This window comes from Rutidosis leptorrhynchoides, chromosome 6, assembly GCF_046630445.1.
Source record: "Rutidosis leptorrhynchoides isolate AG116_Rl617_1_P2 chromosome 6, CSIRO_AGI_Rlap_v1, whole genome shotgun sequence".
NCBI classification, from domain to species: Eukaryota; Viridiplantae; Streptophyta; class Magnoliopsida; order Asterales; family Asteraceae; genus Rutidosis; species Rutidosis leptorrhynchoides.
The window spans coordinates 335,729,264-335,757,149 of NC_092338.1; positions in this window are offsets into that span (position 1 = coordinate 335,729,264).

The following is a 27,886-nucleotide window of genomic DNA, read 5'->3' on the forward strand; positions in this document are numbered from 1 at the left end:
GAAAACATTAAATATTATTTCATTATCAATGAGCCACCTGGTAACCACTTAACCCTTTATTTACCCTTGCCAAACACAACAAAAAAAAATACACTGGACAGTGTATCTACAACAAAATACGAAGTACTAAACATTCCGATTATAAATTGCTAGCGCGACTAGCTCGAAATGGGGTTGTCAAACCCGATAGATCTATCCGTAGGATTCGCGTTCACCGGTAGAAACCAATGATTACAGTTACCAGACTAGGGAATATTTTTGTCCAACTCACAATGAATAATTTAAATTTAATTGTCACTTGTGTCTAAACGTGAAATAAAATGCATGTAATCACATCCCAAAAATATACTTTGAAAAGTATGTAAAAACGGGACTATAACTCACCTTAATAGTAATGAAGTAACCAACACAATTAAGCGAACAGCAAATGTAGTACAGTGTTCAGGAATGATCACAACGCCGACCTATAAATAAAGCAGGTCGATATAAATAACTAACTTAGGTCAAGTCTTAGTATGATAGCTATTGTACATGTTGCAAGTAGTCATAGAACAATACTCAATATGCATCGGTTTGATCGGAACAGCTTACGGACACACACTTTCTATTTTTAGCAGGTTTCCATTTTTGAAAAGTTTCTATTTTTGGAAAGTTTCTATTTTTGGAAAGTTTCTATTTTTGGAAAGTTTCCAAATTTAGAAAGTTGCAATTTTAGGAAAGTTTATAAGTTAGGAAAGTTTCCTTAATTAGAAAGTCAACAAAAGTCAACTGAAAGTCAAAGTCAATCGAAAGTCAACTCAAAAGTCAACCTTGGTCAAACATGGTCAACGTTAATTTTAAAAGTGTAAGTTATAATAATAATATAAGTTATAACGTTTATTAAAATTAAATATGTCTAATTATGTCATAACATAAGTTTAATTAAATTAAAATGAATTATTAAAGTTAATATAAGTTTAAATGATATAATTAATATAACATAATTATTTAATTAATTAATTAAATATTAGTCATAATATAAGTATTATTAATTAATTATAATTTTTAAATCATATCATAAGTATTATTAATTAATAATGAATTATTAATCATATCATAAGTTTCTAATTATAATTATTAAATCATAAGTATTTAATAATTAAATTATAATTAAATAATAACTAAGTCTTATAATAATTAAATAATTATTTAATCCTTATTATATGTCTTATTATAATAATCTCATAATATAAGTTTAATACTTATCATAAGTATTTTTCCATTAATAATGAAGTATTATTAATCATATGTTTAATAAAAAAGTTAATTAAATCATAAGTATTAATTAAATGATATAATAAATATATATCATAAGTTGTAAATAATAATAATTACTTTTTTATCATAAGTAATTAAATTATAATGAAATCCATTATTTATATCCTAAGTTTAATAATTAATCAAAAGTTTTAAATCAAAAGTTCATCGGGTCGTATCCTGAGCCCCGGGTGTCGGTTTTCGGCGAGCCTTACATATATCTCCGCCTAAGTAAACCACCCGTGTAATGACTCGGACTTTTTCGATCAATCTATACTTATAATATTAATATTTACATAAATTAAACCTTACCAACATGATAAGCAATCCAAATTATTGAAACTTATGTTTTCGAAAAGAGTTTTACACAACGTTTGACCGTCTAGTTTGACCGATGATATCACGAACTATATAATATATGATAATTATACGTTTGTGTATATATATGTATATATACATATTTAACATGATCTAAGGATGTTGTAATACCTCATTTTGTATTAATAACAATAAGTTATAAGTATATTTTGAAACTACTAACTTAAGTTTTCAAAACAATAACCATACGTAACGTTATTTGACATAAATACTTATGACCTATAATGTTTATACATATATCGTATAAGTAATGTATTTAATCACTTTTAAGGACTTAAATACATAAAACAATATAAGTGTATTCACAAAAGATAGCTATATTTGAATCCTCGTTCCGTTTTCACAAGATTTCTATACGTATATCTAGAGTATATGTACTCGTATCATACCTAGCTTCTATACGTATTTACTATTGGTATATACACATCAAATCACCACCAACCAGCCCTTGTTCATGCCTTATGTATAAGGTAATTAGAAATTGGATGCTAGCATTGAATGTCATACAAAATAACAAAAGGAAAACTTGTCCATGTCCCCCCCCCATTCACGTTTTATATGGCCTTCCCCATATCAATTCTAGTTCACCATTATCACTTCCAAATTACTCTCTAACACACCTACTTGAAAGCCATAAGAAACCCTCATCAATTCAGCAAGAAACCATGAAGATCTAGCCATAGAAACAAGCCTTAATCATCATAAGAAAACTCTTACAAAAACACTTCAAGAATCCTTCCAAGAACACAAGTTTACTTCCAATCTTTCATCCAATTCCATCACTCTTTTGGTTCTAGGTTTTTACTTCTCTTTTACAGCAACCTTGTCCAAGTAACTTGAGGTAGTAACTTTGTTCATAACCTTATTCGATTCATATATATATAGCTATCTTATTTTATGGTATACAATTTTAACAACAAGAACATAGTTTGAATGATTTCAAACTTGTTTGCAAACTAAATAGATCCTTCTAACTTAACTTTTAAAATACTTCAAGACCTGTAATATATCAAAATATATGCTAATTTAACAAGGTATAACTTGGTTTTTCAAAGAACACCTTAAAACTGAATTTACGACGTCGGAGTGCAACCGGGGGCTGTTTTGGGTTGGATAATTAAAAACCATCTTGAACTTTGAATTGGAGGTTTATTTTCTGGAAAAATGATATTTACTATGAATATGATAACACATAAAAATTTCATGATTTAACTCAAAGTATAAGTATTTTAGTAAAATAATCATTTAATGTTGTTTGCATAAGGGAAAATGATTAACTTCATAAGTTTCACCAAAGTTTGACTTATGATTAACTTCATAAGAAGGACTCGATCCAAGGAAGTGGCAAGTTGAACCAACGAAAACGGAGTTGTAACGAAGAAATTATGACCAAAACAAAATCGGATATCCAAAACTAGTTTAGCCACGAAAATAATTGGAGAAAAATTAAATAAATCACATCTTTCTAAAATAACATGATATTTTATATATATGTACTCATAATTTAATTTTATATATTTCAGGATCACCCGTAAACAACACGAGAAGATTAATCATAAGACCTCATGTACGTACGCAACACGTCATTTGACAACACCGGTACTTTATGTACGCAACACGTCATTTGACAACACGGTACCATGGGTCAAGATTAATCCCGACCAATACGAATACGATGGGGTTTTATTTATTTCGATGGGGGTTTTATTTATTTATTAAACACCTAAATATGAACCATTAAAATTGAATTGCTAACTACGGACTAAGAAGACATTAAAAGTATTATAAGTATATATACGTGACGATTGTTTAAAATGAAAATATATTGATATATTATATATGGATAGGTTCGTGATATCAACCGGAGACCAAGTCAAAATATATATATCTTCAAGGCAAAAGTGAGTATATAGTCCCACTTTTAAACTCTAAGTATTTCGGGATGAGAATACATGTATTTTATGTTTTATTTTATGGACACAAGTAACTGAAAAATATATTCTACGTTGAGTTGTACCACTGGCATATTTCCCTGTAGCTTGGTAACTATTATTTACAGCGGTATTGTAAACGCGAATCCTATTGATAGATCTATCGGGCCTGACAACCCCAACCGGACTGGATGACCAGTATTCAACGGTTGCACAGTACTTCGTTTCGTGACTACACTTGGTACGGTGTAGTAAGATTTCATAATAAAGGGAATATGCGACGTGATTAAATGTTAAGTATGGTTACCAAGTGCTCAACCACTTAGAATATTTTTATTAAAATGTTTAAATATGAAATCTTGTGGTCTATATATATATTGCTGCCGGCATTAAACCTATATCTCACCAACTTTATGTTGACGTTTTAAACATGTCTATTCTCAGGTGATAACTAAAAGCTTCCGCTGCAACATGTTGAATTTAAACAAGATCTTGAGTATGCATATTTGTGTCAAAAATAAAACTGCATATCGGAGGATTTGTAATGTAAAATATGCTAGAAATCGTATTGTTATCATCACATGTAAAATTTGTAAGTCTAAGATTATCGCTAAATGATAATCATCTTTTTATTGTCTAAAGCTTGTATTAAAATAAGAGTTATGGTTTGTAATGTAAAATAAATGCAGTTGTTCTTTTAAAAATGTCGCATATAGAGGTCAATACCTCGCAATGAAATCATACGTTATCTAACTCGTTCTTATGGTTAAGGACGGGTTATGACATGTGGTATCAGAGCGGTGGTCTTAGCGAACCAGGTTTACATTAGTGTGTCTAACTGATAAGTCGTTAGGATACATTAGTAAGTCTGGACTTTAACCGGGTCTGATTTAAAAACCATTGCTTATCATTGTTGGTTAAAATTTATATGTAAATATTATGTAGTACTAATGGGTTAGTTGTTGTGTGATAGATGTCGGGCTCAAAACTTGTTATCACATTCAGCGACTCCGAACCAGAATCTTCAGATGGTGTTCCAGTCATTAACCTATCCGATGACGAAAATAATATCTTTGGGGAAGACTCACAAATTCCGGATGAACCGACTATAGAGAACCCGAAAAGTGAACCCGAGGAGGAAAGTGAACCCGAGGAGGAAAGTGAACCCGAGGAGGAAAGTGAACCCGAGGAAGAAATACAGGAAATTACAAAAGACAAGTTCGAACTAGGAAAGAAACGAAAGGCTAATGAATTAGAAAATTCAAATCCCGAGTTTAGTGAGGATGATGTGGCACCAACTCCACTAGACACTACCACCCCTATTCCCGCTATTCCTATTCGTTCTATCCCGGCATCCAGTTCTTCAGCCCCATAGCCAAAATATAGGCAGACAGCTAGGATAAGCGTTAAGCGATTCCTTGAACCTAAACGTCCTAGAAAATAGACCAAACGATGCGCTGCCGTATTAAACCATGGGATCATATAATGTTTTGTATAATATTATTAGTGTGGTTTGTTTAATGTTCGATGTAAGATAAGCATATGTAAAATAGTGAAGTATGAAATGCAATAATTTTCCATGGTTAAGTATTATTTAGATGGTAGTAATTGGTTCTGTACTAAGCTATTAAGTATGAACATTAACGGGTAGGTACTACCCTAGATATAATTATAAAACGCTAATAAGAAGAAAAGGCTTTTATAATAATACCTGGTTCATATTATTAATAAGCTATAATGTACTGTAAATATACACTACATCTATAATATTCCATGTGAATAATTATTTTCTTTTCATTCTTATAGAAGAATATGGCGCGATTGAATCGAATGACGGAACAAGAAGTCGAGGAATTCATCAACCAGTGAGTGAACGACAGAATGTTATGGGTCGAGGCTGCAAGAGCTGCTGCAGTTAACCCAAATCCTCGTGTAGGATGCACCTACAAAACTTTTCAAGCTTGCAAGCCCTCATCATTCAGTGGAACAGAAGGACCGATCGGTTTAACCCGGTGGATAGAAAAGATGGAGACTGTGTTTAAAATCAGTGGTTGTGTTGAAAAGGACATGACCAAGTATGCATCGTGCACTTTACAAGATAGTGCACTCACGTGGTGGAAAAATTATGTGAAGGCTGTAGGAGGAGATGTAGCTTATGATACTCCATGGGAAGAATTTAAAACAATGTTAATCAACGAATATTGTCCAAGGAACGAGGTTAGGAAGTTGGAAGATGAATTACGAAGTCTGAAGGTTGTTGGTACTAAAATCACCAACTACAATAAGCGATTCATGGAATTAGTTTTGCTATGTCCTGAATTGGTTCCAACCGAAGAACGGAAGATTGAAATGTACAAAGATGGTTTGCCCAAAAAGGTCAAGGCAAATGTTACAGCATCTAAACCTAAGACAATTCATGAAGCTATAACCATGGCAAACGAGCTAATGGATCAGGTCATCATGGATAAGAAAGTATCCAATACTGATGTGAAGGTATCAGGTAACAAAAGAAAGTGGAATGGAAATTATGATCGAGGTAACCAACAACAATCTTTTAAGAAACAAGAAATCACGCAAGGTGCGGGTAGTGGTTTAAGCTTTGATTACAAAGGACAAAATCCTTTATGTAACCGATGCCACAAACATCACTCTGGCTACTGTAATGTGGTATGCAACAAATGTAATCGAAAGGGTCATCTTGCTGAAGATTGTAGGGCTCTCGTTACAAATACAAATGGTACCAAGACTCCTGCCACCAATGCAAATAGAACTGCTTTGGCTACCATTACTTGTTATGGGTGTGGAAAACAGGGTCATTATAAGAGCCAGTGCCCGAATCCAGAGAAGAATATCGGACCTGCACGTGGGAGAGCATTTATTATTAAAGCTAGAGAGGCATGTGAAGACCCGGAGCTTGTTACGGGTACGTTTACCATTAATAACTTATCAGCATCTATTATATTTGATACTGGTGCCGATAGAAGTTACGTGTGTAGAAATTTTTACACTAAATTGAATTGTTCATCATTACCTCTAGATGCTAAGTACATGATTGAGTTAGCTAATGGTAAACTAATTAAAGCCGATAAAATTTGTCGTAATTGTGAAATAAATTTAGCCGGAGAAACGTTTAAAATTGACTTGATACCCGTAGAATTAGGAAGTTTTGATGTAATAGTTGGCATGGACTGGATGTCCAAAGTAGGAGTTGAAGTTGTGTGTGCCAAGAAGGCAATTCGCATTCCTTGTAAGGATAAAATGCCGATGATGATTTATGGAGAGAAGGGTAATTCAAAGCTAAAACTCATTAGTTGTTTGAAAGCCAAGAAGTGTTTAGAAAAGGGATGTTATGCTATTCTAGCACATGTTAATAAAGTCGAAAAGAAAGAAAAAGAGAAGTGCATCAACGATGTGCCTGTGGCAAGAGATTTTCCTGAAGTTTTTCCGGAAGAGTTGTCGGGATTACCTCCATTTAGATCTGTAGAATTTCAAATAGATTTAGTACCAGTAGCTGCACCAGTGGCTCGTGCTCCATATAGACTTGCACCGTCCGAATTAAAAGAACTTCAAAGTCAGTTAAAAGAATTACTGGACCGTGGATTCATACGACCAAGCACTTCACCGTGGGGAGCTCCAATTTTATTCGTCAAGAAGAAAGACGGATCTTTCCGAATGTGTATATTTATCGTGAATTAAATAAGTTAACTATCAAAAATCGGTATCCACTACCGAGAATTGACGACTTATTTGATCAACTCCAAGGATCATGTGTGTACTCGAAAATTGACCTAAGATCGGGCTATCATCAATTACGCGTCAAAGAAGAAGATATACCAAAAACTGCTTTTCGGACACGTTACGGTCATTACGAATTTTTGGTCATGCCGTTTGGATTGACGAATGCGCCAGCTGTATTCATGGACCTCATGAATCGAGTTTGTAGTCCATATTTAGATAAGTTTGTTATTGTTTTCATTGATGACATTCTTATCTATTCCAAGAGTGAGCAAGAGCATGAGCAGCATTTAAGGTTGATATTAGAGTTGTTGAGAAAAGAACAGCTATATGCTAAATTTTCTAAGTGTGCTTTTTGGTTGAAAGAAGTGCAATTTCTTGGCCACGTTGTTAGTAGCAAAGGAATTCAGGTTGATCCAGCTAAAATTGAGGCCATTGAAAAATGGGAGACTCCTAAAACACCAACGCAGATACGCCAATTTCTGGGTTTAGCCGGTTATTATAGAAGGTTTATTCAAGATTTTTCTCGAATAGCTAAGCCGTTGACAGCGTTAACGCAAAAAGGGAAGAAATACGAATGGACCTCGGAGCAGGAGAACGCATTTCAATTACTAAAGAAGAAGTTAACTACGGCGCCTATTTTATCGTTACCTGAAGGGAACGATGATTTTGAAATATATTGTGACGCTTCGCAACAAGGTTTTGGTTGTGTTCTTATGCAACGAAAGAAAGTTATTGCATACGCATCTCGACAATTGAAGATTCACGAGCGGAATTATACGACGCATGATCTAGAACTGAGAGCAGTCGTGTTTGCATTGAAGATATGGAGACACTACTTGTATGGGGTTAAATGCACTGTGTTTACTGATCATAAAAGCCTTCAACATATTTTTGATCAGAAACAGCTGAACATGAGGCAACGTAGGTGGGTCGAGTTAATAAATGACTATGATTGTGAAATTCGTTATCATCCCGGGAAAGCGAATGTGGTGGCTGACGCACTAAGCAGAAAGGAACGAGAACCAATTCGAGTACGAGCGATGAACATAAAAATTCGCATGAATCTCAACTCACAAATCAAAGAAGTTCAACGAGAAGCACTTACTAAAGAAAATATAGGAAATGAAATAATGAAGAAGTATGAGAAGCAACTCGTTATGCGGGAAGATGGAATTCGATATTTTGCAAATCGTATTTGGGTACCGAAGTTGGGTGGATTAAGGAAGTTGATATTGAACGAGGCACATAAGACAAGATATTCGATACATCCTAGAGTTGGAAAGATGTACCAAGATCTTAAGACACATTATTGGTGGCCTAATTTAAAGACAGACGTTGCAACATATGTTGGGGAGTGTTTAACTTGTTCCAAAGTCAAAGCAGAACACCAGAAGCCGTCAGGGTTACTTCAACAACCAAAAATCCCAGAATGGAAATGGGATGGTATTACCATGGATTTCATCACGAAGTTACCAAAGACTGCCTGGGGATACGACACCATTTGGGTAATTGTTGATCGTCTTACCAAATCTGCACATTTCTTGCCTATAAAGGAAATGGATAGAATGGAGAAATTATTACGATTATATATAAAGGAAATAGTTTCAAGGCATGGAATACCTATTTTCATTATATCTGATCGTGATAGTAGATTTACCTCAAAGTTCTGGCAATCACTACAGGAGGCACTAGGAACTCGTTTAGATATGAGCACCGCATATCATCCGCAAACTGACGGGCAGAGTGAAAGAACAATTCAGACTCTTGAAGACATGCTCAGGGCATGTGTGATTGATTTTGGAAACGGATGGGATAAGTATTTACCGTTAGCAGAATTCTCGTATAATAATAGTTATCATGCGAGCATTAAAGCTGCGCCATTCGAAGCATTGTACGGAAGGAAGTGTAGATCTCCTATTTGTTGGAATGAAGTAGGAGATCGACAATTAACTGGTCCCGAGATCATACACGAAACGACTGAGAATATAGTACAAATCAAGGAGAGATTGAAAACAGCCCGTAGTCGCCAAAAGAGCTACGCCGATGTCCGAAGGAAACCATTAGAGTTTCAGATCGGTGACATGGTTATGCTAAAGGTGTCACCTTGGAAAGGTGTAATACGTTTCGGTAAAAGAGGTAAACTGAACCCAAGATATGTAGGCCCGTTCAAAATTATCGAACGCATCGGACCGGTAGCTTATCGACTCGAGTTACCGCAACAACTCGCCGGAGTACATAATACATTTCACGTCTCGAACCTTAAAAAGTGTCTTGCAAAGGAAGATCTCACCATTCCTCTTGAAGAAATCCATGTCGACGAGAAACTACAATTCATCGAAGAACCAATCGAAATCATGGATCGTGAAGTTAAACGGCTCAAGCAGAGCAACATACCGATCGTTAAGGTTCGTTGGAATGCTCGAAGAGGTCCTGAGTTTACTTGGGAACGAGAGGATCAGATGAAACAAAAGTATCCACACTTGTTTCTCGATGACGCAAAATAGGTACAATTTTAAAATTTCGGGACGAAATTTATTTAACGGGTAGGTACTGTAATGACTCGGACTTTTTCGATCAATCTATACTTATAAGATTAATATTTACATAAATTAAACCTTACCAACATGATAAGCAATCCAAATTATTGAAACTTATGTTTTCGAAAAGAGTTTTACACAACGTTTGACCGTCTAGTTTGACCGATGATATCACGAACTATATAATATATGATAATTATACGTTTGTGTATATATATGTATATATACATATTTAACATGATCTAAGGATGTTGTAATACCTCATTTTGTATTAATAACAATAAGTTATAAGTATATTTTGAAACTACTAACTTAAGTTTTCAAAACAATAACCATACGTAACGTTATTTGACATAAATACTTATGACCTATAATGTTTATACATATATCGTATAAGTAATGTATTTAATCACTTTTAAGGACTTAAATACATAAAACAATATAAGTGTATTCACAAAAGATAGCTATATTTGAATCCTCGTTCCGTTTTCACAAGATTTCTATACGTATATCTAGAGTATATGTACTCGTATCATACCTAGCTTCTATACGTATTTACTATTGGTATATACACATCAAATCACCACCAACCAGCCCTTGTTCATGCCTTATGTATAAGGTAATTAGAAATTGGATGCTAGCATTGAATGTCATACAAAATAACAAAAGGAAAACTTGTCCATGTCCCCCCCCATTCACGTTTTATATGGCCTTCCCCATATCAATTCTAGTTCACCATTATCACTTCCAAATTACTCTCTAACACACCTACTTGAAAGCCATAAGAAACCCTCATCAATTCAGCAAGAAACCATGAAGATCTAGCCATAGAAACAAGCCTTAATCATCATAAGAAAACTCTTACAAAAACACTTCAAGAATCCTTCCAAGAACACAAGTTTACTTCCAATCTTTCATCCAATTCCATCACTCTTTTGGTTCTAGGTTTTTACTTCTCTTTTACAGCAACCTTGTCCAAGTAACTTGAGGTAGTAACTTTGTTCATAACCTTATTCGATTCATATATATATAGCTATCTTATTTTATGGTATACAATTTTAACAACAAGAACATAGTTTGAATGATTTCAAACTTGTTTGCAAACTAAATAGATCCTTCTAACTTAACTTTTAAAATACTTCAAGACCTGTAATATATCAAAATATATGCTAATTTAACAAGGTATAACTTGGTCTTTCAAAGAACACCTTAAAAACTGAATTTACGACGTCGGAGTGCAACCGGGGGCTGTTTTGGGTTGGATAATTAAAAACCATCTTGAACTTTGAATTGGAGGTTTATTTTCTGGAAAAATGATATTTACTATGAATATGATAACACATAAAAATTTCATGATTTAACTCAAAGTATAAGTATTTTAGTAAAATAATCATTTAATGTTGTTTGCATAAGGGAAAATGATTAACTTCATAAGTTTCACCAAAGTTTGACTTATGACCTGTGATTTCGAATACAAACTAAGGTATTTGCAGTTCATATTCTTAAAGAAGGACTCGATCCAAGGAAGTGGCAAGTTGAACCAACGAAAACGGAGTTGTAACGAAGAAATTATGACCAAAACAAAATCGGATATCCAAAACTAGTTTAGCCACGAAAATAATTGGAGAAAAATTAAATAAATCACATCTTTCTAAAATAACATGATATTTTATATATATGTACTCATAATTTAATTTTATATATTTCAGGATCACCCGTAAACAACACGAGAAGATTAATCATAAGACCTCATGTACGTACGCAACACGTCATTTGACAACACCGGTACTTTATGTACGCAACACGTCATTTGACAACACGGTACCATGGGTCAAGATTAATCCCGACCAATACGAATACGATGGGATTTTATTTATTTCGATGGGGGTTTTATTTATTTATTAAACACCTAAATATGAACCATTAAAATTGAATTGCTAACTACGGACTAAGAAGACATTAAAAGTATTATAAGTATATATACGTGACGATTGTTTAAAATGAAAATATATTGATATATTATATATGGATAGGTTCGTGATATCAACCGGAGACCAAGTCAAAATATATATATCTTCAAGGCAAAAGTGAGTATATAGTCCCACTTTTAAACTCTAAGTATTTCGGGATGAGAATACATGTATTTTATGTTTTACGTTATGGACACAAGTAACTGAAAAATATATTCTACGTTGAGTTGTACCACTGACATATTTCCCTGTAGCTTGGTAACTATTATTTACAGCGGTATTGTAAACGCGAATCCTGTTGATAGATCTATCGGGCCTGACAACCCCAACCGGACTGGACGACCAGTATTCAACGGTTGCACAGTACTTCGTTTCGTGACTACACTTGGTACGGTGTAGTAAGATTTCATAATAAAGGGAATATGCGACGTGATTAAATGTTAAGTATGGTTACCAAGTGCTCAACCACTTAGAATATTTTTATTAAAATGTTTAAATATGAAATCTTGTGCTCTATATATATATATTGCTGCCGGCATTAAACCTATATCTCACCAACTTTATGTTGACGTTTTAAACATGTCTATTCTCAGGTGATAACTAAAAGCTTCCGCTGCAACATGTTGAATTTAAACAAGATCTTGAGTATGCATATTTGTGTCAAAAATAAAACTGCATATCGGAGGATTTGTAATGTAAAATATGCTAGAAATCGTATTGTTATCATCACATGTAAAGTTTGTAAGTCTAAGATTATCGCTAAACGATAATCATCTTTTTATTGTCTAAAGCTTGTATTAAAATAAGAGTTATGGTTTGTAATGTAAAATAAATGCAGTTGTTCTTTTAAAAATGTCGCATATAGAGGTCAATACCTCGCAATGAAATCATACGTTATCTAACTCGTTCTTATGGTTAAGGATGGGTTATGACAACCCGACACTTTGGTACACTCAAGAACACCCCAAGAACAGTCCACAAGTCGTGTTATACAGCCAACACACTACTTGAAACTTCAATTCAATCAAAAACGTGTTTTGGACGTAACGGGTGATTCGTGGCTCGGATTGAGATGACCCGAACATGAAAGTTCGCCCCACCATCAGTCCTAAAACACTAACACACCCTAAAGTCACCAAATATGGTCACAAAGTCAGGCCAAACATGGTTCATACCAAAATCACATTCAATCTTAACAAAATACCACTTTGATCATAATTAGGGTTCCGGAAATCGAAACGACATGAATCCGGTGTCTAAAATTAATGTCTTGATGAGAGGAACTCATTTATATACTTTATTTTAACTTTTATATCAGTTAAAAAGTCAGAAACAAACGAAAAAGCTGCTGTCCAAATTATATCAAACCGAAAACATATGTAAACGAGCAATTCTACGCATACAATCAACATTACAACAACTAATAATAATTATACTATTAATAAATCATCAAAATACAGAAAAGTTAGGAAAAATTAAAAGTTCTAGGGTTAGGGTTTATACCCTAATCAAGAAACGAGAAGTATAATCGCGTAGAGAACGGAACGAGGAACGCGTTGATGTATAACAATCCTTGATCCAAGCCATGAAAATTGATGAAGATGATGATGTTATGGTGGTGGTAGGCGATGGTTAGGGGACAAGGGAAGAGGAGAAGAGAGCAAAATAGAATTTAGGTTTAGATAAATGAGGAAGTGATAAAATAAATTGCCAAAAAAAAGAAATATGGGGAGTATTCTCCCTCCCCCCTTGGTTTCGGCCGAAATTGGGATGGGGTGGGCCCCATGGTGGGCCAAGTTGATAAATGGAAGAAACCTTGTGGCTCAAATGCCCGAACAAAACCCGAAACGCGAAAACGCACTTACGCGATTAAAAATTCGGAAAGATAACAAACGCGCGACGAAAAATAAATATAAATACACTATATAATTATATGACCTTAAAATATCATATTTAAACTAATTAGGATTTAAATATCCCTAAAACGCGTCCGTTGGTTTAAAAACCGAAAAGATTCGCCGGATAGAAATCCGCGATTCGTATAAACGTACGATCTAAAATATGAATACATATATTTACATAACACATAATAATTAATATATTATTACTAAAATAATAATATAGGTCATGAAATGACGTAACCCAATTAACAGTTAATGGTCGTTAAATAATTAACGGTAAAAGATAACGGAAAAAGTAGGGTCGTGACAAAAGACATATGGGATGAGATCAAATGACAGCAAGAAGGTTATGACATGTTCGATGTTACTAAACTGAATAAGGCTCTTGGATTTTATAAAGATTTCAAGCAGGAACCTGAAGAACTGCTTAAGGATACCTACCGTCGTTTTAATGGTGTTCTCAATGAGTTGAAAAGGTGCAAGATTACAAAGGTACACGCTGAAATTGACATGAAGTTCCTCAAAAAGCTCAATGTTGATTGGCTTCCTTATGGAATCATCGTTCGATCTACCAAAGAGATTGACAAGATGACTATTCATGAGCTTGTTGGAGTTCTTATGCATTATCAACCAGAGATGTCTAAACTTCAAGTGGGAAGGAAAGAATCTTCTCCGAGCGATCCACTTGCTCTAATTGCCAAAAAGAAGAGCAAATCATTTACTACCTCCAAAAGCTTATCAAAGAAAGTGCTTGTTGAAGAATCAACTAATTCTGAAGAGTTGAATCTTTTTGATGTTGATGATTCTCACCTTGAATTAGTCAAGATGGCAGCCATGTTCACCAAAGCCTTGAACAAACACAAGTTCAAAGGCAAATCAAGCAATCAACGCAAGAACTCATCTTCTTCCTCCTATTATAAGAAACCTAAACAATCAAAACATCAACGTGCTAATGATTCCAAGAAGGAAGATTCAATCTGCTTCAATTGTGGCAAAGCTGGTCATTACTCTCGTGAGTGCAAGATGCCTAAGAAAAAGGATGCATCTTACTACAAAAAGAAAATGTTGATGGCAAAGATTGTGGAAACTGGAGGAGAGCTGAAACCGGTTGATGATACTTGGTTTAACTGGACTGATGATTCAGATTCAGTGGTGGAACATGCAAACGTTTGCAAGGTGACTAAGCTCATCAAAGCAAAGGAAGCAATGGAGAATTCTTACTCAACATCTGATGATGATGAGGTACAATCAACTGAAATCCCAATTGATTTTGTCAAAATGCAAAATGACCTGATGAAGAATTTGGTCTCAATGTCAAAAGAAGTTAAAGGTTTAAAATCTGAAAACAAAGTTTTGAAAGATAAAATCAAACAAAATGAGACCAAACCTTCATCATCCAAAACTCAATTGGAGATGAATAGATTGAAAATCCAACTCAGCTCTACGAAAACTGAGTTGAAAGAACTTAAAAATTCAATTTATTTTTTTAAAGTCGAAAGGACTGATTATCGTCTAAAATCAGAGCGTCTTGCGGAAAAAGTTCAATTCTTAGAAAAAGATCTTTCTTATTTGAAAAACCAATACGAACCCACACTTTCAAAGCCAAATAAGAAAATTATTCAATTGGAAAATACCATAATTGAAAAGAACACTGAAATTTTGGTATTAACAAAAGAGTCTTTTCAAATGAAAGCTCAACTTGCTCGATATGAGGAAAAACTCTATCGCACAAAGCAATCTAAAGCTATCATTGATATGGAACTTTCAAAACAAATAATTTTCATGAATAGACCGAAAACGATTCATGGTGATAAGTGGGGGTTGGGTTATGAAGATCCTAAGATATTAGACGATATTTCCAAAAAGATTCCAGGATTATATCATTTTAATTACTTTCAAGCTGATTTACCTTATCACTTTGTGCATGCATTTGATGCTGATTTTGATGATGTTATTGTTAATCGTAAATCTGAAAAATATCATCAAATTAGCTTAATGTATGAAAAAGTCAATGCTAAAATGGGTAAATCAAATCCTGAGTTCTTGAAGAAACTTGTTGAAAATGAAAAGAATATGCAACATGATAATTATGTGCCTAAACGTAGTCTGGTTTATATTCCTACACTCATGCTAGAGAAATGTATTTCAATGCTTGAGAATGCAGTGCTTAACAAACGTAGTTCTAGTATTATTGCCATAGATGAGGTGTTTGATGAACCAACTTTTGATGTAAAACCAATGCTACCTGCCTTACCTGAATGTTCTATTTATGATGATTCTTTCTGTGAAGACCTAGCACATGAACTTACTGTCTTGTTTGAGTCAGTGTCAGATGTTAAAGCAGAGGGGTACGAAATAGTTATATTTTTATTACGAAATACTATTAAATACGATACAATTTTACACAAGTTATTTATTTATTTATAGAGTGGATATACCTAAACCTTGCTACAACACTTATAGGCAGTGTACCTAATCGTACAGTAGTGTTGTTTTTAGTAAGTCCAGTTCATCCACAGGGAACTAGCCAAGTTTAACGCTATATTTTTTTAAAACTATATTTGTATAAATATATAAATATATAAATAATATTATTATTATTATAAAAAGGGGGTTTTTACCGTTTAATGACTGGTTTGTCGATTTTAAAACTTAAGTCGTAATTAAAACCTAATGTAAAATAAAAAAAATAACTTAATTTAAAGCGTAAAGTAAATAACGATAAATAAAATGCGATAAATTAAAGTGCGATAAATAAAATGACGGTAAATAAAATTGCGATAATTAAAAAGTGCAATAAATAAAAATGCAATAAAGAAAATGACAGTAAATAAAAGTGAGATGAAATATGAAATAAAGGAATTATGCTTATTTAAACTTCCGTAATCATGATGTTTGACGTGTTGATTTTAGTTTATTACCATGAGTTAATTGTCCTTTGTCCTGGATTATTCAATATGTCCATCTGGTTTTTGTCCATAACAGTCCATCAGTCATAAATATAAAGTGCGAGTGTCCTCGTCAATTTATCCTTATATCCAAAGTCAAATATTCCAACTAATTGGGGACTTAAACTGTAACAAGATCTTAATACTTTGTTTAATAATTACACCAGGATATCAACTGCATGTAACCCAAGGTTTTAATACTTTATTAATAATTACGCCAAGTGTCCTTGTACATAATTTATCCCTGTTTTAATGAGTCTATTGACTATTAATCCATTCCCGTGTCCGGTTAAATGAACGATTATTAGTATTTATAAATATCCCGCCCATCGTGTCCGATCGAGTGTATGTGGTTATTTATAATTACGTCCAATTGTAAATCTTTATATTAAATTAACGAACTATCATTCAATTAAACAAATATAAAGCCCATTAATAGCCCATAGTCCAATTTCCACAAGTGTCGTTCTTTTGTCCAAACCCCAATTATGGTACAAAGCCCAATTACCCCGTCTTTAATATTTAGTCCAACATCATGATTACTTCAATTTAAATAAGCATAATAATAACTTAGCTACGAGACATTAATTTAAAAAGGTTGAACATAACTTACAATGATTAATAATAGCGTAGCGTTACACGAACAGAATTTCGACTTACACACTTACAACATTCGCTAACATAACCTTATTATTATTATTATTAATCTTAAATTAAAATTAAAATTAAAATTAAAATTAAAATTAAAATTAAAATTAAAATTAATATATATATATATATATATATATATATATATATATATATATATATATATATATACCATTTAATATATTATATAATATATATATAATTTTAAGAATTAATTATATATTATATTATATTCATGTGCATAGTTGACTTGTAATTTTTAGTCCGTTGCGTCGCGTGTTGAGAGTTGGCTCCGGTCCCGGTTCTGGATTTTCTAACGTCCTTTCGTACTATTTAATATCTTGTACTTTGCGTTTTGCGGCTTGTACTCTTTTAATTTCTAGACGTTTCTCATCAATAATTTGAACCATTTTGATTGTACTTTGTACTTTTTAGCTTTTTGGTCATTTGCGTCTTCAAATTGTCGAATCTGCCTTTTGTCTTCACCTTTTATTCTTTAAACGAATATCACTTGTAAATATATCCATTGCAACTAAAAGCTTGTCTTTCTTGAGGGATAATGCTATGAAATATATGTCCGTTTTTAGCATTATCAAATATTCCCATACTTGAGCGTTACTTGTCCTCAAGCAATATAGTCTTTAAATAAAAATACTAGAATCACTTCTTTATTCTTCACACTTTGTACATCAGTGATTTCGATTTGGTGGTATGAACAATGATAGTAACGTTGTGGTTTACAGTCCCACATGACTATGAAAATTTAGATCCTTTAAGGAAATTGGATCTTTATGAAAACATTTGATCTTTTGAAAATTCAATCTAGCTTTTACCCTAGATAAGTTTTCTGGAATAAACCTTCACCGGTGTTTGCAAAATATTTTTGTGGGTTTTGTGGGTTTCAGATTTGAAAATTTTAGCTCAAAACTTATGGTTTTGTGTCACCCACTTGCTAACCTTGTATTAGGAAAGCAACACATCCAGTTTACTTGCTCCGTATATTGCCTTTCGGTAAACTACCGCCCGGTTGTAAAGAAAAGCGTTGAACAAGCAACTATTAAGGCAATGTCCCGTGACATGCTGATAATTCTGGTCTATATCGTGTCAGATGCAATTACTATCCTTTGTAGGAGCAATAGTAAAGATCACCCTATAGTTTTTCGGTCTGGCTCAAGGTCCTGTCTTCGACCATGCTATGCAACCACCGTTCTTACGGTTGACACCCGATTTGGTTCAGGTGACCTAATGAATTCCAGGTGAATTCCTAGGATTTTACGTTCAATGGTAATGAACGCATTGAAAATGGGTTTTCAGAAAACAAATCGGTTTGTAATTTGATCAAAATATTTTCTCGTTCAAGCTCGAGTTTAGATATCATCGAATTACATGAGTTTGAATTCTCAATCTTTAAAGTCAATCTCAAGGATTGAGTAATATCAGGCTTAAAAGCTGATTTTAAATCTTTAAGGAGATTATCCTTTCTGGAGATCTGATTCATTAGTCTTATAAGCTAAATTGCATGGTGCCCCCATTGTACGAGACAGATCCTCTCATGGTTAGGATAAGTCTGACCACTTAGCGACCCTATTTGATGTTGAGGTCCGTGGATTTCCAGCTGATTTTCGAGAAAACTTTTCAAGGTTTTTTGTAGTCTCTACAACTGGTCTGGACGACAAATTCCTGACCTAAATCAAGAAGCGCGTGTCTTTTTCTCGGAAGACTTTACTTCCTTTTAAATTTCATTTATATTACAATAAACTGGGTAAAACAGATTAATATCGTCCAAAACAAAAATATCTTCAATTATTTGTACAAAAATATGTGATATATGTTCTAAATAACTTGGTAAATTTTTCCCACACTTGGATTTTATTTTCCTTTCTTTGCCTTTTTATTTTCTCCTATTCCATTTTAAATGAATTCTAACATTTTAGGTTGTTTCTCAATTTATGTCCTTTCCGAGGTAACAATAATTTCGGTGTTAACACCTAGTTTTATCGTTCATAAATATGTATAAACATGATTTTGAGTTCATTTAGTTGAAAATTTTGAAAAATTTTACTAGAATTGGGTAGTCAGTATATAAGACTAGGGTTGTTCTTTATTATCATAGAGCACTAGATTCTAATACAACTACTGCGTTACTAGTATTTTTAATGTTAACCAAGTGTTTAAATTTAAAATTTTAAAAATCCGAAAGAATTTAATCCCTTCCCACACTTAAGATCTTGCAATGCCCTCATTTGCAAGAAATCAGTACAATTTAAATTATTGAGGGTGAGTAGCGTAGAAAAATGATTAAATTTTACCAAAGTGTCCAAACATATTGGCGTTTGTTTCTTGAATGATAAATGGTGCACATCATTTGTTCATTCCTGCAGTTGTTATTTCACATATATTTTGCATCTTGTCATCAAAATTAGTTGCTTTTACTGAACTTAATGCCAGTCTTTGAAAATGTGTTGTTTTACCCTGTTGTGTACATGAAATAAAATACATACAATACAAATATAAACATGCATGGTAATTTGAAATGGGACTTAATATCTCACTTTTAAATTACAAAAATGAAATTTTAGTACAAAATAATAAAAATATTAAAAAGTACATTAAAAATATCACAATATTTATATGTTTTAAACATAAGTAAATAAAAATAATAAAAGATAAAAATCACCAACGGGAACTGTATCAATCTGGATAGGGGTTCCAGTTCATGTCATCGGTCGGGTTCCACGGTTGGTTATAGGTGTACTGATAGGCCTGGTTAGGGTCGTAGAGAGTAAATGGTGGTCGCATATCGGGCTGGTATGGCAGATAGTAAGCAGGTCGGGTCGGTACGTAGTTATTTGGTACCTGAGGTGATAGTTGGCTCATGATCTGATGCTGATGATAGCGCCATCTATCATGCTGTCGTTACCTGGAATGGTCATACACATTCTCGGTGTGCCACTGCTCGAACGGACTATGTCTAGCCGCGTTTGTCATTTCTACCTCATCTATACGCTAGTAAACGTCAGTAACAGCCTCCCTAATGACATCCCTAATGTCATCCGGTTCCTCCATTTCCTCATCTGAACCTCTCTCTACCTGTGGATGACGACCCTCATATGGTACTACCTGATTGAGTCTGCTCTTTAATACCTTTGCACCCTGATAGACTCGCAATCCTAAAGTCTCAACCTGTTCCCTACATACCATTAGTGGACCCCCTTGATCCCTATCTACACCTAAATACTCTCCAATGAGAGTAAAAAAAAATACCTCCTCCTATTATTCCTCCGTCCTGTATTCCTTCCACCATTTTGGACAGATAAAAACCGACACAGTAGGGAATATTAACAAAGCTTCTAGTGTTTTGAATACACTTAAGGTAAAATAAATCGTGTAGAGTCATCTTCTCCTCGTTGTTACCTCTTTGTGTAATCGAATTAGCTAAAAATCTATGTATAATACGAAGCTCGGCTTTGTTAATATCTAAATAGGAGTGTCTTCCTCCTCGCGTAAAAACATTATAATTTGACATACGCCTCCAGACGGCGTCAGCGTCAAAATTCCTATCTACCCTTTTACCATGATAAATCAAATTTGTACAATTAGGTAGTAGTAATTCACCAGGAGTGTAAATCTGTAAAGCCCTAGCCATGTCCAACATGGACATCCTATACATCCTACGGCCAAGTAAAAATCTAAGAAAATTCCTATCGTCTAACCTAACTACATCCGCATCAAGTGATATAGTACTCATAAGCTCAACACACCACTCTTTATATACAGGCCTACGAATGGTGAATAAACATTCCCAATCAGGAAAAGAAGAGTTCCCATACATTTGGATCAGATGCTACCTAACTGAGTTAGCTAGTTGGACCCTTTCCAAAGGCTCCCAATCGATTACCCTCGGTACTTCTACATTTTTCGGTACCAGTTTAAATTTGTTACTTTGGTACGTCGGGTAATCTCTCCAACTTCTATCAAATCTCAAATTGGGATGCAAAACCTCTTCATGAATCGTTGGGTGTTCTATTATTGGATGAATCAGAAATTGTACGTAGGCATTAACATATTCTTGTTGCGGATCATAATACGGTATGTGTTGATCATTATGATATTGTTGTTCCTGTTGTTGCTCCGGTTCGTGATATTGCATCTCTGGCTGTGGTTCCGGAGAAGGTTCCCTAGATGATGAGGATGCACCATCAGTATCGGTATTTCTCTGCAAAACACATTAAACACAAAATTTGTGCATTCAAATATGCATTAGTGTTAGCAAAATAACAAATTAAAACAATTACAATAACATGTTCAATCAAAATTAAACTTATACGCATTTTCACAATTTTAACAATTCTACACTTTTTCAAATAAGCATATATGAAAATGTTTACAAAGTTCATAAGCATTCAACTCAAATAACATGTTAAAATAACCATTACTAGCAATTAAACAAGTTTCAAATGGCATTTACATCAATTTTAATCAAGTTCATAAATTTTAGACTTAAAAAGTCCACTTTAATTCTCAAAAATCATGTTTAGGATCAAAGTTTGGATCATTTAGCTACCTAAACATGTTACACTACTTAATTTAGCAATAATTCATGACAAAAATCGGCCATAACCTATTTATATCAAAAAGCCCCAAATTGCTCAAGAACACAAACCATAGATTTCTAAAAAATTTGAAGTTTTTGGCTTCAAATCATGACAAATAGCATCAATCTAGGTTATACATGCATAATATACTAACAATTTAACTCTAATTACACTAGAAATAAATCAAATTAGGTAAAAATTAGCTCAAGAACACTAAAATTCAAATTTAAAGAGTGTTAGGGGTGAAATCTTTACCTTCTTTGAAAAACTTCTGAACAATTTCATGAGTAAAACAGATTATAGCAAGAAATTTGGTTGAATTTGGTTGAAAATTGGTGATTTTTGATGATTATATGTGTGTATGCTCGTGTATAAGTGTGTGTGTGGAGTGAGGACAGAAGCAGCTTGTTGGGACTTTTATTCCTGACCAGTATTCGGTCCCCATGCGATCGCATGGTTTGGAAAGGTAAACCCCATGCGATCGCATGGGGTTATTTTTTTTATTTTTTTTTATAAAAACCTTTAACTAATGAAACAAATAATTAAATTATTTAAAATTTTGTTTCTTTTAGAATGAGGGCGTTTCGGATCTTAGTCCTAGTTCGTCCCTCGACAAAATTTTAAAAATTTGTCTTTTTAAAGCGTTGTTTTAAAAGCTAAGATTTTTGAATTTTTTTTTTGGCATACTTTAGATCAATAAGATTAAAAATAATGATAACAAAATTTCTCGTCTCTCCCTTGGGTAAAGCAATTTCGGTTCAACGACCTAGTCTTCAACTCACGACGAATTTTAGAAATCATATTTTTAACTCAATGAAATAAAGTAAATTTTTATTTTTAAATTCACACCAAACTTAAATTTAAAATGCATAAAATTAAAAATTCATATAAATATTATTAATATTTTTATACATTAATTTTACAAACTTATATTGAAAATATTAATTTTTAAAATATTTAAAAACTTAAATATTTTGATTTAAAAAGATTTACAATATTATTTTAATATTTATATATTAATTTTAAAAACAAGGTAAAAATTAAAATTAAAAATCTTTTTGGTCTTTTATCCCACTTTAATCAATCAAATATTATCAAAAATATACGCCCCTCTTTTCGGTAAAGTAATTTCGGTTCCATAACCTAGTTTTACTCCTGACGAATTTTTGAAATATTTTGGGTTGATTGATTAAAGATATTTATACCTTAAGAATAAACGGTAAATTTCGCAGTGATGTAATAAATTTTTGTATGATATCAATAATTTCGGTTTCGCATACCTAATTTTATTGAATATCAATTTAATACTTTATAGCGAACGATTCAGCGTTTATTATCAAAAGGTTAAAAGCAATAAATAAAAAAATAAAAACTGTACATACTTACCTGTGAGAAAGAATTCTCAGAGACCTGCTTTAGCTGAGTCATAAGAGAGTCGTGTGATTTGGTTTTCCATAGCTACGTAAGCGTAACCTCGATTCTTTAATAACTTTTCTTCTAAACATATGAACGGTCCTTCTCTGCATAGAGTAACAAATTCGGTATTTGAATATGTTTGATTGTTTGAACATTTACCTTCGTGTGACCATTTTCCGCATTTATGACATCTTTCAAGGTGTCGTGCTCTTCTTTTTGTTGCGGATTTTGATTTTTCTTTACCAAAATGTGTCTTATGATGATCTTTCCTGAGTTCTTTCCTTACTTCGTCCATTTTTCCTCTTATTAATGATACCAATTCACTCGGAAAGATGTTATTATTACGTTTAGTAATTATAGCGTGTAGTAGTAGACCATGGTTCAGATCAAAGGAATTCTTCATCTCGTAAAACCTAAAAGAAATAAAAATTCAGAATGGAGGGAGATGACTAGTTCTTTAGGGTCTGCTAGGGAAAGACCATTTGGATTCCATTCTCGAGAACTATACGAAAACAGAATATCTAACTCTAACGGAATTACATATTACCCTAAAAATATTTGAATCTTCCCACACTTAGTTAGCTGTGGTGTCGAAATTGTGATTAACTTCATCTTCAACTTCCATTGGATTATCTATGTAATGTTTAACTCTGTGACCATTAACCTTAAATTCAATCCCATTTGAATTTATTAATTTTATTGTTCCATATGGGAAAACTCTTTTCACTATAAATGGTCCAGACCATCTTGATTACAATTTTTCAGGAAATAGCTTGAATTGTGTATTGAAAAGAAGAACTCTATCTCCTTCTTTAAATTCTTTTGAACTTCTGATTCTTTTATCATGCCATTTCTTCGTTCTTTCTTTATAGATTAACGAATTTTCGTATGCTTCATGTCTTAATTCTTCTAATTTGTTTAGTTGACTTAACCGTAGACGTCCAGCTTCATGTAAATCAAGATTACATGTCTTCAAAGCCCAAAATGCTTTATGCTCAATTTCTACTGGAAGGTGACATGCTTTTCCGTAAACGAGTCTAAAAGGTGTGGTTCCAATTGGAGTTTTGTAGGCTGTTCTAAAAGCCTAGAGTGCATCCTCCAATTTCATGGACCATTCCTTCGGATTTGATCCTACGGTTTTCTCTAGAATACGTTTTAATGCTCGGTTGGTATTTTTAACTTGTCCACTTGTTTGTGGATGATAAGCGGTTGAGATTTTATGAGTTACTCCATATCTTTTGAGAACTTTCTCAAGTTGATTATTACAAAAATGAGTACCCCGATCACTTATTAAAGCTTTCGGTGTTCCGAACCTAGCAAAAAGAAGTTTTAAAAAGTTGACTACAACTCGTGCATCGTTAGTTGGGAGAGCTTGTGCTTCCGCTCATTTAGATACATAATCAATGGCAACGAGAATGTAGAGATTATTATGAGATTTTGGAAATGGACCCATAAAGTCAAAACCCCAAATGTCAAATACTTCACATACTTGAATGAAATTTTTTGGTATTTCATCACGTTGACTTATTTTTTCGGCCCTTTGACAAGCATCACAGGATTTACAGAGAAGGTGTGCGTCTTTGAAAATTGTAGGCCAATAGAATCCAGCGTCATAGACTTTTCTTGCTGTGAGTTGAGGCCCATAATGCCCTCCTGTTGGTCCTGTGTGACAATGGTTTAAGATTTAACTAGCTTCATTTCCGAATACACATCGGCGTATTATTCCATCGGGACAACTTTTAAACAAATGTGGATCTTCTTAGAAATAGTGTTTTATATCACTAAAGAATTTCTTTCGTTTTTGGTACGACAACCCTTTTTCAAGGAATCTACATATTAAGTAGTTTGCATAGTCTGCAAACCATGGAATTTCATTATAATCTATCTTCAATAGATATTCATCAGGAAAGTTGTCTTGTATAGCCGTTTCATTTAGAACTTCTAATTCAGGATTTTCAAGACGAGAAAGATGATCAGCTGCGAGATTTTCTGCTCTCTTTTTGTCTCGGATTTCAATATCAAACTCTTGTAAGAGTAAGATCCAACAGATTAATCGTGGTTTGGCATCTTGTTTCGAAAATAGGTATCTAAGAGAAGAATGGTCGGTATAGACCACCGTTTTAGCTAGAACGAGATATGAACGAAATTTGTCAAAAGCAAAGACAATAGCAAGGAGTTCTTTTTCAGTAGTTGTGTAATTCGTTTGTGCTCCTTGTAACGTCTTGGTAGCATAATAAATAGGTTGAAATCGTTTTTCAATCCTTTGTCCTAAAACTGCTCCCATTGCAAAATCACTTGCATCGCACATGAGTTCAAATTGTAGATTCCAATTTGGAGTTATCTTGATCGGTGCATTCGTGAGTTTTTCTTTAAGAATATTAAAAGATTTGATGCATTCATCTGAAAAAATGAATGGAGCATCCTTTTCCAGGAGTTTATTCATAGGAGTGGAAATTTTGGAAAAATCTTTTTTGAAAAGTCGGTAAAAACCGGCATGCCCTAGAAAACTCCTAACTCCTCTAACATTGGTGGGATGTGGAAGTTTAACAATTACATCTACTTTAGCTCTATTCACTTCAATTCCTTCCTTTGAAATTTTATGACCAAGAACGATGCCTTCTTTAACCATGAAATGACATTTCTCCCAATTAAGAACTAAATTTGATTGTTCGCATCTAATAAGCATTCATTCAAGATTAACTAGACATGTTTCAAAAGTATCACCGAAGACTGATGTCATAACCCAACCTTAACCATAAGGACGAATACAATAACATATGATTTCATCGCGAGGTATTGACCTCTATATGCGACGTTTTTCAAAAACTGCATTCGTTTTTACAATACAAACCATAACTTTTATTACAAATACAAGGTTTAAACAAGATAATAATGATTATCATTTAGCGATAATCTTAGACTTACAAACTTTACATGTGATAATAACAATACGACTTCCAACATATTTTACATTACAAATCCTCCGATATGCAGTTTTATTTTTGACACAAATATGCATACTCAGATCTTGCTTAAATTCAACATGTTGCAGCGGAAACTTTTAGTTATCACCTGAGAATAAACATGCTTAAAACGTCAACATAAAGTTGGTGAGATATAGGTTTAATGCCGGCAGCGTTATAAATATAGACCACAAGATTTCATATATAAACGTTTTAATAAAGATATTCTAAGTTGTTGAGCACTTGATAACCATACTTAACATTTAATCAACGTCGCATATTCCCTTTATTATGAAATCTTACTACACCGTACCAAGTGTAGTCACCGAAACGAAGTACTGTGCAACTGTTGAATACTGGTCGTCCAATCCGGTTGGGGTTGTCAGGCCCGATCTTAAGTCGATTTTCGAGTACACACATGATCCTTGCAGTTGATCAAATAAGTCATCAATTCTCGGTAGTGGATACCGATTCTTGATAGTTAACTTATTTAATTCACGATAATCTATACACATCCTAAAAGATCCATCTTTCTTCTTAACAAATAAAATTGGAGCTCCCCACGGTGATGTACTTGGTCGTATGAATCCACGGTCCAGTAATTCTTTTAACTGACTCTGAAGTTCTTTTAATTCGGACGGTGCAAGTCTATATGGAGCACGAGCCACTGGTGCAGCTCCTGGTACTAGATCTATTTGAAATTCTACAGATCTAAATGGAGGTAATCCCGGTAATTCTTCCAGAAAAACATCGGGAAAATCTCTTGCCACAGGCAAGTCGTTGATGCTCCTCACTTTTTCCTTCGTTTCAACTTTATTAACATGTGCTAAGATAGCATAGCACCCTTTCTTCAAGAACTTTTGAGCTTTCAAACAACTAATGAGTTTTAGCTTTGAGTTACCCTTCTCTCCATAAATCATTACTGGCGTTTTATCCTTACGAGGAATGCGAATTGCGTTCTTGGCGCACAGAACTTCAGCTCCTATTTTGGACATCCAGTCCATGCCGACTATTACATCAAAACTTCCTAATTCTACGGGTATCAAATCAATCTTAAATGTTTCTTCGGCTAAATTTATTTTACAATCACGGCAAATTTTATCGGCTTTAATTAGTTTACCATTGGCTAACTCAATCATGTACTTAGCATCTAGAGGTAATGATGAACAATTCAATTTAGCGTAAAAGTCTCTACACACGTAACTTCTATCGGCACTAGTATCAAATATAATAGATGCGGATAAGTTATTAATGGTAAACGTACCCGTAACAAGCTCCGGGTCTTCATACGCCTCTCTAGCATTAATAACAAATGCTCTTCCACGTGCAGATCCGTTATTCTTCTCTGGATTCGGGCACTGACTCTTATAATGACCCTGTTTCCCACACCCATAACAAGTAACAGTGGCCAAGGCAGTTCTATTTGCATTGGTGGCAGGAGTTTTGCTACCGTTTGTATTTGTAGCGGGAACCCTACAATCTTTAGCAAGATGACCTTTTCGATTACAATTGTTGCACACCACATTACAATAACCAGAGTGATGTTTGTGGCATCTGTTATATAA